Source organism: Salvelinus fontinalis, chromosome 37, assembly GCF_029448725.1.
Source record: "Salvelinus fontinalis isolate EN_2023a chromosome 37, ASM2944872v1, whole genome shotgun sequence".
NCBI lineage: Eukaryota > Metazoa > Chordata > Actinopteri > Salmoniformes > Salmonidae > Salvelinus > Salvelinus fontinalis.
The window spans coordinates 31,132,620-31,149,312 of NC_074701.1; positions in this window are offsets into that span (position 1 = coordinate 31,132,620).

Here is a 16,693-nt window from a genome sequence, read left to right on the forward strand (position 1 = left end):
AATAAGTTCCCGACTTTATTGTGCAATCCCAGGATCTTTAAAAAATATTTGTGTATATATGTATTTTTTGAACTGACAAATAAATAATAAGGATATCTTTCTGTGTGGAGGAATGGTTTAAAGATCCCTCCCAATGTGTTCTCCAATCTCATACAACCTTTCAGAACAAGGCTCAGTGCCTATATCCTCGCAAAGTGAGGTATTGAAAACTATGGAAAACAGAGTGCCAATAATTTTGAAACCTATCTTTTTCATTTTTATTAATATTACTTGCTCAACAAAATCTCTTTCTCTGAGCAATGGCATTAAGATAATCTAATTTATAAAAAGGTTTAGCATACAATGTAGCTCAGTATTTGTATTATTTATTTTATATAGTCTTTTTTGCTCATATTTATCAAGGGAGCCAATAACTTTGGATCCCACTGTACATATTCGACATACTAATTATAAAAAATGGAACCCTTTCCTTTGACTCTCCTGAATAAGCTGAATAAATAAAGGTGTACTTTTGCATAATGAAAATATGACTCATCCTGTAGACCAGACTCATATTTATATAACAAGGACATTATGAATGAGAGGACTCATGTTTCAGAAGCTGCAGAACATGTGCACATCCAGGTACATTTTCAAGGTGCTGTAGTTATAGGTAAACTCATGAAAAATCTAAATGAAAATGCCGCACACTGCTGTTCATGCTCCCAGGCCCTTTTATTGATACAATGTTTCAACCCTTAGGTCTCCATCAGGCATCCATGACCTAAGGTCGAAACGTTGTATCAATAAAATCCCCTTGTAGCAGGAACAACAGTGTGGCGCATTTTCCTTTTAATGTTTCAACACACGATCAGGCAGCAAGGCTCGGATGTTAGGCAAACACACCAGAAAACGTGCCATATTTCACCTGTTGGAACATGACAAGCCTTCATGACTGACATAAGTCAATAATGAGCATGGGCCTACTAATATAATATTGCAGGTAATGTGATATGAGTATGATAACTATGAATATATACAATATTATACATATTCAACATGGAACCTTTTCTGTTGACTCTCCTGAATCCCTTGAATCAGTTGAGTCCTAGAGGAACAGGGGGGGGGGGTGGGGGTGGCTACATGGTGTACAAGATGATTCATTCCTAGCTTGAAGCCCATTACTTGTAACTATTAGTATGATCTAACAGTGGTTCCCAAAATTCAAGGGGGGGGGGGGGGGGGGGGGCTACATGGTGTACAAGATGATTCATTCCTAGCTTGAAGCCCATTACTTGTAACTATTAGTATGATCTAACAGTGGTTCCCAAAATTTTTATTGTCCCAAAATTGTCCCATACTCCTTCAAACATTCAACCTCCAGCTGCGTACCCCCTCTAGCACCAGTGTCAGCGCACTCTCAAATGTTGTTTTTTTGCCATCATTGTAAGCCTGATGTCACGTTCCTGACCTGTTTTCCTTTGTTTTGTATTCATTTTAGTTGGTCAGGGCGTGAGTTGGGTGGGTTTGTCTATGTTTGTATTTCTATGTGGGGTTTTGTGTTCGGCCTGGTATGATTCTCAATTAGAGACAGGTGTGTATTGTTTGTCTCTAATTGAGAGTCATACAAAGGCAGCCAGGGTTTCACTGGTGTTTTGTGGGTGTTTGTTCCTGTGTCAGTGTTTGGGCCACACAGGACGGTTGAAGGTTTGTTAGTTTGTTGTTTTGTAGTTTGTAGTGTCTTGTTTGCTGTTCTTCATTAAAAGATGGCTTATTTCCCTCAATCCGCATCTTGGTCCTATCCATGCTCCTTCTCGTCTAAGGGGGAGAACAACATTGACTGCCTTTACAGAAACACCCACCACAACAGGACCAAGCGGATTGAGGAGAGAGAGAAAGAACTAAGGCACTGGACACAGGAGGAATGGTCTTGGGAGATCATGGACGGAAACGGACCCTGGGGAAGGGTTGGAGAGAATCGCCGCTCTCGGGAGGTGAAGAAGGCAGCCACAGCCCAGGAGCGGTGGATTGAGGAGGCAGCACGTATGAGAGGCTGGAAGCCCGAGAGGCTCACCCAAGAATTTCTTGGGGGGGGGGGCTAAAGGGGAGTGTGGCGAAGCCGGGTTGGATACCTGAGCCAACTCCCCGGGCTTGCCGTGGAGTAAGAGGGCGTCGTACTGGTCAGACACCGTGTTATGCGGTAAAGCGCACGGTGTCCCCAGTACGCGTGCTTAGCCCAGTGCGGGCTATTCCACCTTGCCGCACTGGGAGGGCTAGGTTGGGCATCGAGCCGAGTGCCATGAAGCCGGCCCAACGTATCTGGTCTCCAGTACGTCTCCTCGGGCCGGTGTACATGGCACCAGCCTTACAGGTGGTGTCCCCGGTTCGCCTGCATAGCCCAGTGCGGGCTATTCCACCTCGCCGCACTGGCAGGGCTACGGGGTCCATTCAACCTGGTAAGGTTGGGGAGGCTCGGTGCTCAAGAGCACGTGTCCTCCTTCACGGTCCGGTATATCCGGCGCCACCTTCCCACCCCAGCTCAGTACCACCAGTGCCTACACCACGCACCAGGCTTCCAGTGCATCTCCAGAGCCCTGTTCCTCTTCCACGTACTCTCCCTATGGTGCGTGTCTCCAGCCCGGTGCCTCCAGTTCCGGCACCACGCACAAAGCCTCCTGTGCGTCTCCAGAGCCCTGGACGCACTGTTCCTTCTCCCCGCACTCGCCCTGAGGTGCGTGCCCTCAGCCCGGTACCTCCAGTTCCGGTACCACGCACCAGGCCTAGAGTGCGCCACGAGAGTCCAGTGTGCCCTGTTCCTGTTCCCCGCACTCGCCCTGAGGTGCGTGCCCTCAGCCCGGTACCTCCAGTTCCGGTACCACGCACCAGGCCTATAGTGCGTCTCAGCCGGCCAGAGTCTGCCGTCTGCCCAGCGGTGCCTGAACGGCCCATCTGCCCAGCTCCGTCTGAGCCATCTGTCTGCCCAGCGCCGTCTGAGCCATCTGTCTGCCCAGCGCCGTCTGAGCCATCTGTCTGCCCAGCGCCGTCTGAGCCATCTGTCTGCCCAGCGCCGTCTGAGCCATCTGTCTGCCCAGCGCCGTCTGAGCCATCTGTCTGCCCAGCGCCGTCTGAGCCATCTGTCTGCCCAGCGCCGTCTGAGCCATCTGTCTGCCCAGCGCCGTCTGAGCCATCTGTCTGCCCAGCGCCGTCTGAGCCATCTGTCTGCCCAGCGCCATCTGAGTCAGCCGTCTGCCACGAGCCATTAGAGCCGCCCGTCTGTCCCGAGCCAGTAGAGCCGTCCGTCAGTCAGGAGCCGCTAGAGCCGTCCGTCAGTCAGGAGCTGCCAGAGACGCCCGCCAGTCAGGAGCTGCCAGAGACGCCCGCCAGTCAGGAGCTGCCAGAGACGCCCGCCAGTCAGGAGCTGCCAGAGACGCCCGCCAGTCAGGAGCTGCCAGAGACGCCCGCCAGTCAGGAGCTGCCAGAGACGCCCGCCAGTCAGGAGCTGCCAGAGACGCCCGCCAGTCAGGAGCTGCCAGAGACGCCCGCCAGTCAGGAGCTGCCAGAGACGCCCGCCAGTCAGGAGCTGCCCGCCAGTCAGGAGCTGCCCGCCAGTCAGGAGCTGCCCTACAGTCAGGAGCTGCCCTACAGTCCGGAGCTGCCCTACAGTCCGGAGCTGCCCTACAGTCCGGAGCTGCCCTACAGTCCGGAGCTGCCCTACAGTCCGGAGCTGCCACTCAGCCCGGACCTGCCGGAGTCCCTCAGCCAGGACCTGCCGGAGTCCCTCAGCCAGGACCTGCCGCCCCTTATCCCGGTGCTGCCCCTTGTCCCGGTGCTGCCCCTTGTCCCGGTGCTGCCCCTTGTCCCGGTGCTGCCCCTTGTCCCGGTGCTGCCCCTTGTCCCGGTGCTGCCCCTTGTCCCGGTGCTGCCCCTTATCCCGGTGCTGCCCCTTATCCCGGTGCTGCCCCTTCATTTAGGTGGGGTTAGTGGGAGGGTGGTCATTGGGAGGGGGATAAAGAAGCGGGGATTGATTATGGTGGGGTGGGGACCTCGTCCACCGCCAGAGCCGCCACCGTGGACAGACGCCCACCCAGACCCTCCCCTAGACTTTGTGCTGGTGCGCCCGGAGTTCGCACCTTAAGGGGGGGGTTCTGTCACGTTCCTGACCTGTTTTCCTTTGTTTTGTATTCATTTTAGTTGGTCAGGGCGTGAGTTGGGTGGGTTTGTCTATGTTTGTATTTCTATGTGGGGTTTTGTGTTCGGCCTGGTATGATTCTCAATTAGAGACAGGTGTGTATTGTTTGTCTCTAATTGAGAGTCATACAAAGGCAGCCAGGGTTTCACTGGTGTTTTGTGGGTGTTTGTTCCTGTGTCAGTGTTTGGGCCACACAGGACGGTTGAAGGTTTGTTAGTTTGTTGTTTTGTAGTTTGTAGTGTCTTGTTTGCTGTTCTTCATTAAAAGATGGCTTATTTCCCTCAATCCGCATCTTGGTCCTATCCATGCTCCTTCTCGTCTAAGGGGGAGAACAACATTGACTGCCTTTACACCTGACACGTACACACTATACAATACATTTATTAAACATAAGAATGAGTGTGAGTTTTTGTCACAACCCGGCTCGTGGGAAGTGACAAAAAGCTCTTATAGGACCAGGGCACACATAATAATATAATAATAATGATCGATAATTTTGCTATTTATTTAACCATCTTACACTCATCCCCAACGCCAACACTTTCTTTGGTCGCCTTTCCTTCCAGTTCTCTGCTGCCAATGACTGGAACGAATTGCAAAAATCACTGAAGCTGGAGACTATTATCTCCCTCTCGAACTTTAAGCATCAGCTGTCAGAACAGCTTACCGATCACTGTACCTGTACACAGCCAATCTGTAAATAGCACACCCAACTACCTCATCCCCATATTGTTATTTATCTTCTTGCTCTTTTGCACTTGAGTACCTCTACTTGCACATCATCATCTGCACATCTATCACTCCAGTGTTGATGTTAATTTGTAATTATTTCGCCTCTATGGCCTATTTATTGCCTTACCTCCCTACTCTTCTACATTTGCACACACTGTACATAGATTTTTCTATTGTGTTATTGACTGTACATTTGTTTATTTGTAACTGTGTTGTTGTTTTTGTCACACTGCTTTGCTTTATCTTGGCCAGGTCGCAGTTGTAAATGAGAACTGTATATAAAAGCTTATTTGTTCATTGAAAATTGTGAATAACTCACCACAGGTTAATGAGAAGAGTGTGCTTGAAAGGATAAACATAACTGTGCAATGTTGGGTTGTATTGGAGAGAGTCTCAGTCTTAAATCATTTTCCACACACAGTCTGTGCCTGTATTTAGTTTTCATGCTAGTGAGGGCTGAGAATCCACTCTCACATAGGTATGTGGTTGCAAAGGGCATCAGTGTCTTAACAGCGCGATTTGCCATGGCAGGATACTCTGAGCGCAGCCCAATCCAGAAATCTGACAGTGGCATCTGATTAAATTACATTTTCACAGAACCGCTTGTTGCAATTTCGATGAGGCTCTCTTGTTCAGATTTCGGTAAGTGGACTGGAGGCAGGGCATGAAAGGGTTAACGAATTCAGTTGTATGTGTCATCCATTTCGGGAAAGTACCTGCGTAATTGCACAGCCAACTCACGTATTACATTTGACGTTGTCCGTAAGCTTGGGTTCATTTGCACACAAAACATCATACAATGATGGAAAGACCTGCTTGTTGTCCTTGTTAATGCAGACAGAGAAGAGCTCCAACCTCTTAATCATAGCCTCAATTTTGTCCCGCAAATTGAATGTAGTTGCGGAGAGTCCCTGTAATCCTAGATTCAGATCATTCAGGCGAGAAAAAGCATCACCCAGGTAGGCCAGTCATGTGAGAAGCGGTCAGACAAGTGAAAATGATGGTCAGTAAAGAAAACTTTAAGCTCGTCTCTCAATTTAAAAACACGTGTCAATAGTTCACCCCTTGATAACCATTGCATGTTGTAAAAGTGTTAAATGGTCGCTGCCCATATCATTGCATAGTGCAGAAAATACAGGAGAGTTCAGGGGCCTTGCTTTAACAAAGTTAACCATTTGCACTGTATTGTCCAGAACGTATTTCAAGCTGTCAGGCATTCCCTTGGCAGCAAGAGCCTCTCGGTGGATGCTGCAGTGTACCCAAGTGGTATCTGCCGCAACTGCTTGCACGCGCGTTACCACTCCACTATGTCTCCCTGTCATGGCTTTTGCGCCATCAGTACAGATACCAACATGAGCTGCAGCTACGTTTGGCTACATACGGACCGTTAGTGGAATTCCCGCGAGAGAGTAATGGTTCATGTGATTGGATATGAATTATTTGTCTAGGCTTCCTGTATTTGACATTGTGTTGTTATAGCACTGGTTTATATTGGCGGCTTAATTTACATTTTGGCAGTGAAACCTCACCCAAATGTATAGCCCCGTTGGAAAATATAAATGGACTGTTTGAAAATGTGAAGAAAAAAATAAGTATATAAAAAAAATGTATTCACATTTTTATTTGTCCTACCCCCGACAGCATTGCGCGTACCCCAGTTTCGGAATACCTGATCTAAGTATGATCTAGTATGAAGATATTATGAGTATATATTCCATATTGTCATTATTCGAAATGAAAACTTTTCAGTTGACTCCTCTGAATCCCCTTTTTGCACGAGTAGAGCACCACCAGTCATACATGGAGTTTCCCACCTGGTTGAACTTTGACCAAGTATTTTCAAATTCCAATTAATTGGAAGGATCAAGAACACCATATTTGAAGCTTCCTGTTAATCCCTTGAAGCAACAGAGTGTTAGAGGTAGCCTATTGCTGCCATAATGTTAGTCAAGCTGTAACGTTAGCCTCATGTCATGTTTATAGAATAATGATTACATAATAACTATGATTAGAATCTCACATATTCCAAAATATATATATTCGACTCTCATGAATCACTTGAATAACTTGAATCCTCAATAGCCTATTTGCTGTAATAACATTGGTCATCCTATAGCCTAGACTCATGTTTATATAATAGGGATATTATGAATGAAATGACTCAAATGTCAACACATGTTCAGGATCAAGCAAACACACCATAATAACGCCCATATTTTACCTGTTGAAACATGGCCTCAATACTCCAATGAGTCAACCAACCATATACAGCTTAGACTGCAGTGCACTACAGATAAAGATCTTATTTCATTGCTTGAAAATAACAGAAATAAAAGTATATGATGCATAATATATATTTTCCTTTTTGCACGAGTAGAGCACCACCAGTCATACATGGAGTTTCCCACCTGGTTGAACTTTGATCAAGTATTTTCAAATTCCAATTAATTGGAAGGATCAAGAACACCATATTTTAAGCTTCCTGTTAAAGCCTTTAAGACTGTCATTGCAATACTAGAAAACTTGCTTTGTTGGTCCATTTGGATGGAAATCCTGTATTTGTTGCTGTAACAGTACCCAATCTGACACTTAACACACAATTAAGGGCTGCTGGAGCAAAGAGCCTTGCTCTAGTGCACAACGGTGCTTGGTAGCATACGGGATGTTGAAGCCGGTAAACCATGAGGCTACCTCCGCCAATCAGGTTGGTTGACTCATGGTATGACTCAATCAACTTTATACAGTTTACTTGGTACAGCTACACTGTAGATAAATATCTCATATCACTACTGAAGAGTTGTAAATACATAGTATATGGTTCTGTATCGCACAGAGCACAACCGTCATACATGGATTTTCCCTGCTGGTTGAACTTTAACCAAATATTTTGCCAAAATGGGATCCTTAAAATGATCAAACCCACAATTATAATCATGTGCCATATTTTACCCGTTGGAACATGACAAGTGTTCAAAACTGCCATGAGCCATCCAATCTTACAACTCTGCGTAGGCAGAAGCATGCATTCTCTAATTTCGTTAAGTAAACATAACTTTTGACTGGTCAGTTCAAACTGTCAGAATAAGGCCTTCAAGATAGGCTTGAATATCCTATAAAGTACAGTATACAGACGGTTTGGATAATAAACTCTCTATTGCTCAAGTGGGATGGACACAGAACACCACACATCATATATTGTCTGCAGGTATCCTCGAGGTTAGAGCATTGAGCCAGTAACCAAAAGGTTGCTCGTTTGAATCCCAGAGCAAAGCACTTAACTCTGGCTGTAACCCCACCTGCAGGTGTCTCAGGGGGTGTTGGGATATGTAAAAAATGTGAGTAATTGCAAAAATATAAGCACACCCCAAATTATATGTTGTACATACAATTAATACTCTTGGTTTGATTTTAACCTGATATTTTCTGATTGGTTTTTAACCACGTTCACTTGCTCAATCACTGGATCCGTTAACAGGTGTAGTGTACAATAGATAAGGTATAAACTATATGAATTCAATCACTTTCTGAATGCACCTCTTTTGATTTGAACAAAATCTTCCTTACATGTTTGCCCAGTGGTCAGAAAGTGACTTTTTGAATCTGAATGCCAAAACATCCAGAAGATAGAGGTGCTCAAAGTTGCCCCATTTTGCATACCCCACCAAGCAATGAGACTGTTGGGTTTGATATAATTTGGTTGGGTTTGATATCATTCGGTTGGGTTTGATATCATTTGGTTGGGTTTGATATCATTCGGTTGGGTTTGATATCATTCGGTTGGGTTTGATATCATTCGGTTGGGTTTGATATCATTTGGTTGGGTTTGATATCATTCGGTTGGGTTTGATATCATTCGGTTGGGTTTGATATCATTCGGTTGGGTTTGATATCATTCGGTTGGGTTTGATATCATTCGGATGGGTTTGATATCATTTGAAAGCTTTACCGAATGCCAACTTGAATGGGAATTCATATTCTATTATCTATACTTCTAGGATTTCAATAGGTTTCCTATGAAAGATTGACAGTTTAATTTAAAACATTGGATATTCCCACTCGAGTCAACATTCTCTGATATGTGTATCTTTGTAACCTTTGACAGGGCAGGCAAACCGGCGACCCAGGGAGCTCCAATGTGCACGCCTTGTCTTATCGTATGAATGATAATAGCAAGGAGAAGTAATCAACATTTTAAAATGAATAGATTTGGTAGATAGTTTTTCATTATTTTGACCTCCCCATGTTATAATTTAAAGAGAAAGTGTAAACTCTAACATAGCCTATTAGCTAGAAAGGTAACTCCAAAACGTTTCCACTAATGCCATGTTCACATACTACACGTGTAGTTATACACATGCCGCATATAACCAGTTAGCAAGGCATAAGAGCTGCTGTTAAACTGTTTAAAGGCCAAGATGTGTTTTTCCTGTGTTTTATACAGCATATATTTCCACACTATGAGGTTGGAATAATATTGTGAAATTGTGAAAATGATGATAATGGCCTTTTCGTGTTGAGCTGTTTGAAAAGACCACCTGATATGTCAGCCTGTTTTGGTGGCATGGAGTTTTGGCCTTCCATGTGTCGTCACCATGCAGTACATTAATTAATAGACCAGTACGAAAGAGAGTTCCAAACCTCTCTGCCATTAACAGCTAATTTTCCGTTTTCCCCTCTCCACTCAGATCACTCCCAGACAGTCCTAGCAAAATTCTTCCTTGAAAAATTGCTCTTTGCTAAGAAGCTATTTTTGTAACTTTTTGACCATTTTAATTGAATACTCAGATACTCCAGTGAGTGTAATTTCCTCAATATTAGAAATTTGCTCACTAGAAAAACATATATTATCATATTTTCAACAGTAGGTACTGTTTGTTATTCCAATTTAATTTATTCTGTTGGTGCTAACAATATTCATAAAAATACCTTATAAACATTTTTGCAGACCCCCTGTTGAATACCCCTGACCTAAAAGGCTAAACTGATTCTAGATCAGCACTCCTACCCTAGCATGCTTTATGATTACACGTTCCGATGTGATGTTGACTGATATATCAGAGAACATTCTAGAACTGTTTGATGCTAACCTAGATAAGCAAAAAAACAGGTAACTCCCCCTGTAAGACATGCCATAAAGTGGCACTGACTAGCACACGCAATAAAGATAAACAAAACATGCCAACTCATCTTGACCTGCTGGAATGCATTTATCTCTTTCTCAACTACATTTGACTATGTGGTCATCTGTCTAGCCAACCTGGCACTATTGTACTAGCCTGGTCCCAAATCAGTTTGTGCTGTCTTGTCAACTCAAATGCTGGTTTGCCAACTAATATGGTCATTGTCACAAGACAGCACAAACAGATCTGGGACCTGGCTTCTTATATCCTGGCTTAGTGGCCAGTCTGTGACTAGGTCTGCTGGGCAGCAGGTCTGGTGGTCTAGGTCTGTTGTGACATCATCCCTCTGACCTCTTGTGTGGGGAAAATAACACTCCGTTGTTAGGCAGGCCAAGGGACAATTGTTGCAACACATTACAACACATAGAGTGTAACCTCTCTGGTTCAAACAGTTTTTTCCCCTGCTGTATATTTGAAATGTGCAATAAGTGCAATAAGTCAGTCAACTAGACTGTCAGTGAACTACAGTGAACCAGTACCTTAAAACCAGGGCTCAAACTGAGGCGGTATACCATGCCCCTTGTTAAAAAAGTGCAAAAAGCCTACCCTTTTTTAGTTTGATTTTGAATGGGAAGACAAGCTGTAAGTTTTACGAGAAAAGTGGGGTTCTGATGCACATGGGCCATCATTGTAAATAATAATTTGTTCTTAACTGACTTGCCTAGTTAAATAAAGGTTACATTTAAACAATTAAATGTAAAAATATCTGGTTTGATGGCATTCTGAGGCTGAGCTACGACCTTCTAAAGTCGAGGAGTCAAAGCTGTTCTTGTCTAATGATGTTCTGTATTATGTCATTCTGTATTATGTGTCATGTTTTTTGTGGACCCCAGGAAGAGTAGCTGCTGCTTTTGCAACAACGAATGGGGATCCTAATCAAATGTTCAATACCAAATACCAAAGCAAAGCAAAAATGGACTTTGCTTGGTCATATGTGACTCTGTCGCTATCAATTGAGCTAATCACTTTTTGAAAAATATGTTTAACTAAATTGATACTTCAATTTTTATGTGAATTATAATATTATAACATATTTGTTAGCTAAATTACACTTGTGAAAATAGTCTAGACTTATTCTCCCCTATCCTTATTAATATTTACTAGGGCCTCTAAATTAATCATTAATTATAATTAAAACTTATTTGGTCTTTCACAATAGCTAGTGTCAGTGGAGCAAGGTGCACCTACTTATTTGAAGTCTGAAATACTTAGTATGTGTCTTTGAAAATACATCTAATGGAGTCAGCTTTTGTGTACGCATTTTCAACTAAGCTATGTCCTGAGCAGTGTTGACTGTTCATAAACATTTTGAAAAGGCTGTCTTGAAATGCCCTTTGCCTCAAATATCTTGTTTTGTCCTTTTAGTACTTCAAACCAACTCGTCAAGTTTTGAATTTGGATTCAACCTTTGAAGCATCCTGAATACACCTGACTTGTGATTCTATTTAAATTCCACTTTAGTCATAAACCCAAGCCTCCCAGGAATCCACATAATTAACCAACTAACAGCTGCTTTTACCAAAAAAAGTATCTATATGCATATGCCATATTCTATATTCTATAAATGGAGTATAAAGGGTGAGCTAACCATTCCCACTGTAGGGAGAATTGCCAAATGTGTCATAACACACTATTTATGTTTATACACCATTGATAGAGTATGAGAATGCTTTGAGATGATTTGTGACACATGCTAAACCTGCTAAACTGTATAAGTTGTACTTCATTTAAAATGGGACTGACAATTACTCACTTCCTACATTGACCCCAACCTTGCCAAATTATTAGGTACATCACCCGTTCATGAAAATGGATCGCTCCTACAGACAGTGAGTCACGTGGCCATGGCTTGCTATATAAAGCAGGCTGACAGGCGTCGAGACATTCAGTTACTGTTCGACTGAACGTTAGAATGGGCTAAAGGAGTGACCTAAGCGGCTTTGAGAGTGGTATGATCGTCGGTGCCAGGCGTGCCGGATCCAGTATCTCAGAAATGTCCGATCTCCCGAGCTTTTCACTCACAACAGTGTTTCGGGTTTACCGAGAATGTTGAGAGAAACAAAAAAATCCAGTTAGCGGCAGTCCTGTGGGTGAAAACAACTTGTTGATAAGAGAGGTCGAAAGAGACAAACAGACAAATAATGGCGCAGTACAACAGTGGTGTGCAGAACAGCATCTTGGAACGCACAACTTGTTGATCCTTGTCATGATGGATGGGCTATTGCAGCAGAAGACCACACCAGGTTCCACTTTTATCTGCCATAAACAAGAAGATGCGGCTCCAGTGGGCACACAATCACCAACACTGGACAACTGAGGAGAGGAAAAACATTGCCTGGTCCGACAAATCCCAGTTCCTGTTGCGTCATGCTGATGGCAGTCGGGATTTGGCGTAAGCAGCCGTCCTTGTGACCCATCCTTCCTGGTGTCAACAGTACAGGCTGGTGGCGGTATTGCACTGGTGAGGGGAATGTTTTCCTGTACACGTTAGGTCCCTTCGTGCCAATTGAGCAACGATTGAATGCCACACCGTATCTGAACATTGTTGCTGACCAAACTCAATAGAGCATATTTGGGAGGAGATGGAATGGTCTGTTCGCAGCATGAATGTACCACCGTCCAATCTGCAGCAACTGCGTGATGCCATTGCGTCAGCATAGACCAACCTCCCTGTGCAACGTTTCTGACACCTTGTAGAATCCATTCCCCGAATAATTCAGACTGTTCTGGAGGCAAAGGGGGGTCCAACCAGGTACTAGAACCTAATTAACTGGTTGAACCTAATTAACTGGCCACCGAGTATGTCCATAATGTCTTTTGTTATTTGTTTTTTAAAATATATAAACCATGGGTTTTTAGAAGGGAGAACTGATCAAATACTCTGATTCAATTTAAGGGTTCCTCCTGTCTTTTATGTCAGCAATAATGTAAAACAGGTAACTCAAGGCTACACATTGGAAGTTTATAGTTGATTCCATAGCACCACCTAGTGTACATATATGGAGTTTAAGCCTATGCAGTTCAGGCATGCAACATGACATAACAGATGGAGTACAGCATGTGCCTCATTCAAACACAGAAGAGGGGAAGATAGCAGAGAATCTACTCCAGCATTTTGTGAGCAAGCGACCCCAAACACACGCTGCTCTCCACCCATTTCCTACTTTGATCCATTTATTATCTGCTATCTAATGTTTTGATTCACTGCTACTGTCGGATATAGAGACACAACCCCTCACAATGCAGTATCTGTAATATATGCCTCTGAATAACGTACAACATTGATTTAATATTCTACATGATATTGAAAAGCTCTCAGAATTTGTATTTTTAAGTAATGATCACTTTCCTTTTTGAGAGGATTTTGGAATTGAATTTCCAGTTGCAGAGGGAGGTGTTTAGTCCTAGGGTCCTTAGCTTAGTGATGAGCTTTAAGGGCACTATGGTGTTGAACGCTGAGCTGTAGTCAATGAATAGCGTTCTCACAAAGGTGTTCCTTTTATCCAGGTGTGAAAGGACAGTGTGGAGTGCAATAGATATTGCATCATCTGTGGATCTGTTGGGGCGGTATGCAAATTGGAGTGGGTCTAGTGTTTCTGGGATAATGATGTTGATGTGACCATTCTTTTAAGGCACTTCATGGCTACAGACGTGAGTGCTACAGGTCGGTAGTCATTTAGGCAGGTTACCTTAGTTTTCTTGTGCACAGGGACTATGGTGGTCTGCTTGAAACATCCTGTATTTCAGACTCAGACAGGGAGAGGTTTGAAATGTCAGTGAAGACACTTGCCAGTTGGTCAGCGCATGCTCGGATTACATGTACTGGTAATCCGTCTGGCCCTGCGGCTTTGTGAATTTTACTCACATCGGTTGCGTAGAGCGTGATCACACAGTTGTCAGGAACAGCTGATGCTCTCATGCATGTTTCAGTGTTACTTGTCTCGAAGCAAGCATAGAAGTAATTTTGTTCATCTGGTATGCTTGTGTCACTGGGCAGCTCTCGGCTGTGCTTCCCTTTGTAGTCTGTAATAGTTTGTGTAACAGTTTAACTTTATGGCGTCCCCTTGCCCAAACCCAGGCGCGAACCAGGGACCCTCTGCACACATCAACAATGGTCGCCCACGAAGCATCGTTGCCCATCGCTCCACAAGGGCCGCGGCGCTTGCAGATCCAGGGGAACCACTACTTTAAGTCTCAGAGCAACTGACGTCACCGACTGAAAGGCTGCTAGCGCGCACCACCGCTACCTAGCTAAAACCTGTAACATCTATAAGAGGAACAGGAGCTCAAGCAGTAGAACATTTGAGTGGCCAGTACTCAGCTCCCGTCAGCTCCTGCCCAAGTCAAGCACTGTTCATCTGAGGCTTCCGTTGATCAGTTAGCTTGAATGAAGCTCGGTAACTTGTTTAGGGTTAGGGTTAGCTAAAAGGGTTAAGGTTAGTGAAAGGGTGAGTTGAAAGGGTTATCGTTAGGGTAAGGGTTAGCTAACATGTTAAGCAGTTGCAAAGTAGCTAAAAAGTAGTAAGTAGTTGAAAAGTTGCTTATTAGCTAAAATGGTCCGTGATTAGATTTGAAATCACAACTTTGGTTACTAGACATTCATGTTATATGCATACCCATCCACCCCGACCAACCACACCACTTCGTTTTTGCCTTAAGTAACCATCTGTCTTATGTAACCATACCAAATGTAACATATAATACTAACTTGAGTGTTGTGGATTTACATGTACTATGTTACGTCCAGTCTATGAGACCAGGCTACAATGGGACAACCCCTGATCCTGAATGTATCAGATTAGCCATTATATTGACCAGATACTCCACTTCATGGTGAAGGAAGTAGTAGTACGCTAGTCTAGTAGCCGCTCTAACAATGAAATAAAAAGTCTTAAAAAGTGGAAGACACTCAGGAGGAGGCAAAATCGGGTGGGACCATTTTAGCGAATGAGAGGGCAGATACGACAGCAAAGATGATGGATATACTGACAAGATACATGTCTCTCCGCCCTAACAATGGGAGTCGATCACAAAGCGGCTGGGCGGGTTGTCTAGCTCCCGCCTATCCTTTCTCTGGATTGGATGATACATCTCATTCTTGTAATCTTGTTTGAATATTCGATAAGGGTTGTTGACATCAACCGCCTGTTTTCAATGGAGAGAGATGCTCTACTAGCCTCAATGCATGAATATGCATAGCCATCTCGAGACAACTCAAATATTCAGTGTTTTTTCTCAAAGTTGCCGGGATGTCACGTGTCCTATCATTACACTCGTAACAACGTAAGCATTATGACACTTATATTCGACCAAATAAACCTCATGTATCAAATAAACCGTACATTTTTTGTTGACCCAATTCAACACTCTCTCATTGACCTCCATACAAAAACTCCTTGCTTGGTGACCGAGTCAACGAAAAAACGCCGCCTACTGGAGGGAGACAGATTTTCTGCAGAGTTGGCCTCTCTCTTCCACTCTGACGAGACACAGCGGTTTCTACTACTACTACCTCAGGTTACCACAGCCACAAAGTCAAAATTGTCTATTTGATAAAAGTTCATGAAAACAAAAATGTGCTTTTCGGTCTTAATTTAAGGTTAGGGTTAGCATAAGATTAGCAGCTTGGTTAGGGTTACCACAAACGATTTTGTAAATCATTTTTTTAAGGTTTAAAATTATATTTTAAGAAGATCAGGTTTAGAAATAGGCACTCCAGAGTGGTGCAGCGGTCTAAGGCACTGCATCTCAATGCTTGAGGCATCACTACAGACACCCTGGTTCGAATCCAGGCTGTAATACAACCGGCCATGATTGGGAGTCCCATATGGCGGCGCACAATTGGCTCAGGGTTTGGCCGGTGTAGGCCATCATTGAAAATAAGAATTTGTTCTTAACTGACTTGCCTTTTTAAATAAAAAATGTATTAAAAAAATTGGAAACTGTGTTAATTAATGACGATCAGGCACAACTCCGATAAGTTCATGGCTAGAAGGGATCCATCTTTTGCTTAATTAACGTCAACATTTTTTTGTGAGCATTTTAGCTAACCCAAACCCATTTCCTAACCTTAACCTAATTATCATAAACTGCTGCGTAAATTATACTAACCTGCTGCTACAAAAAGTAAATCTGACGTTAATTTGTCAAAAGCTGGATCCCTTCTAGCATGACCCTCAGATTTATAGTCCTACTTATATCAGTACACTCATAACATCCTTATCATTACGAAACGTCTATTAGGTCAAATAAGCCACAGATAACAAATAAGCCATTACATTTTTTGTTAACCAAATTTGACACTCGTTGACCTCCATACAAATACTCCCAGTTATCCCTCTCCCTTCTCCTCTTCTGGTGGTTTCAAGTCAGAGATTTCCGAGTCCCAGTTTCCAATTGTTTTAATTGCGACATTAATTTCTGCGGAGATCATATGTCGAGTTCAAAACAACAGGGAACTCTGACATTTAGACTTCAGTGCGTTCAAGACAAATGGGAACTCTGACATTTAGACTTCAGTGCGTTCAAGACAAATGGGAACTCAGAAAAAATTTGCTCAGACTGAGGGAGAGAGATAGGGCCGGCAATTGCATTGGGGAATGTTCCTCCGTGG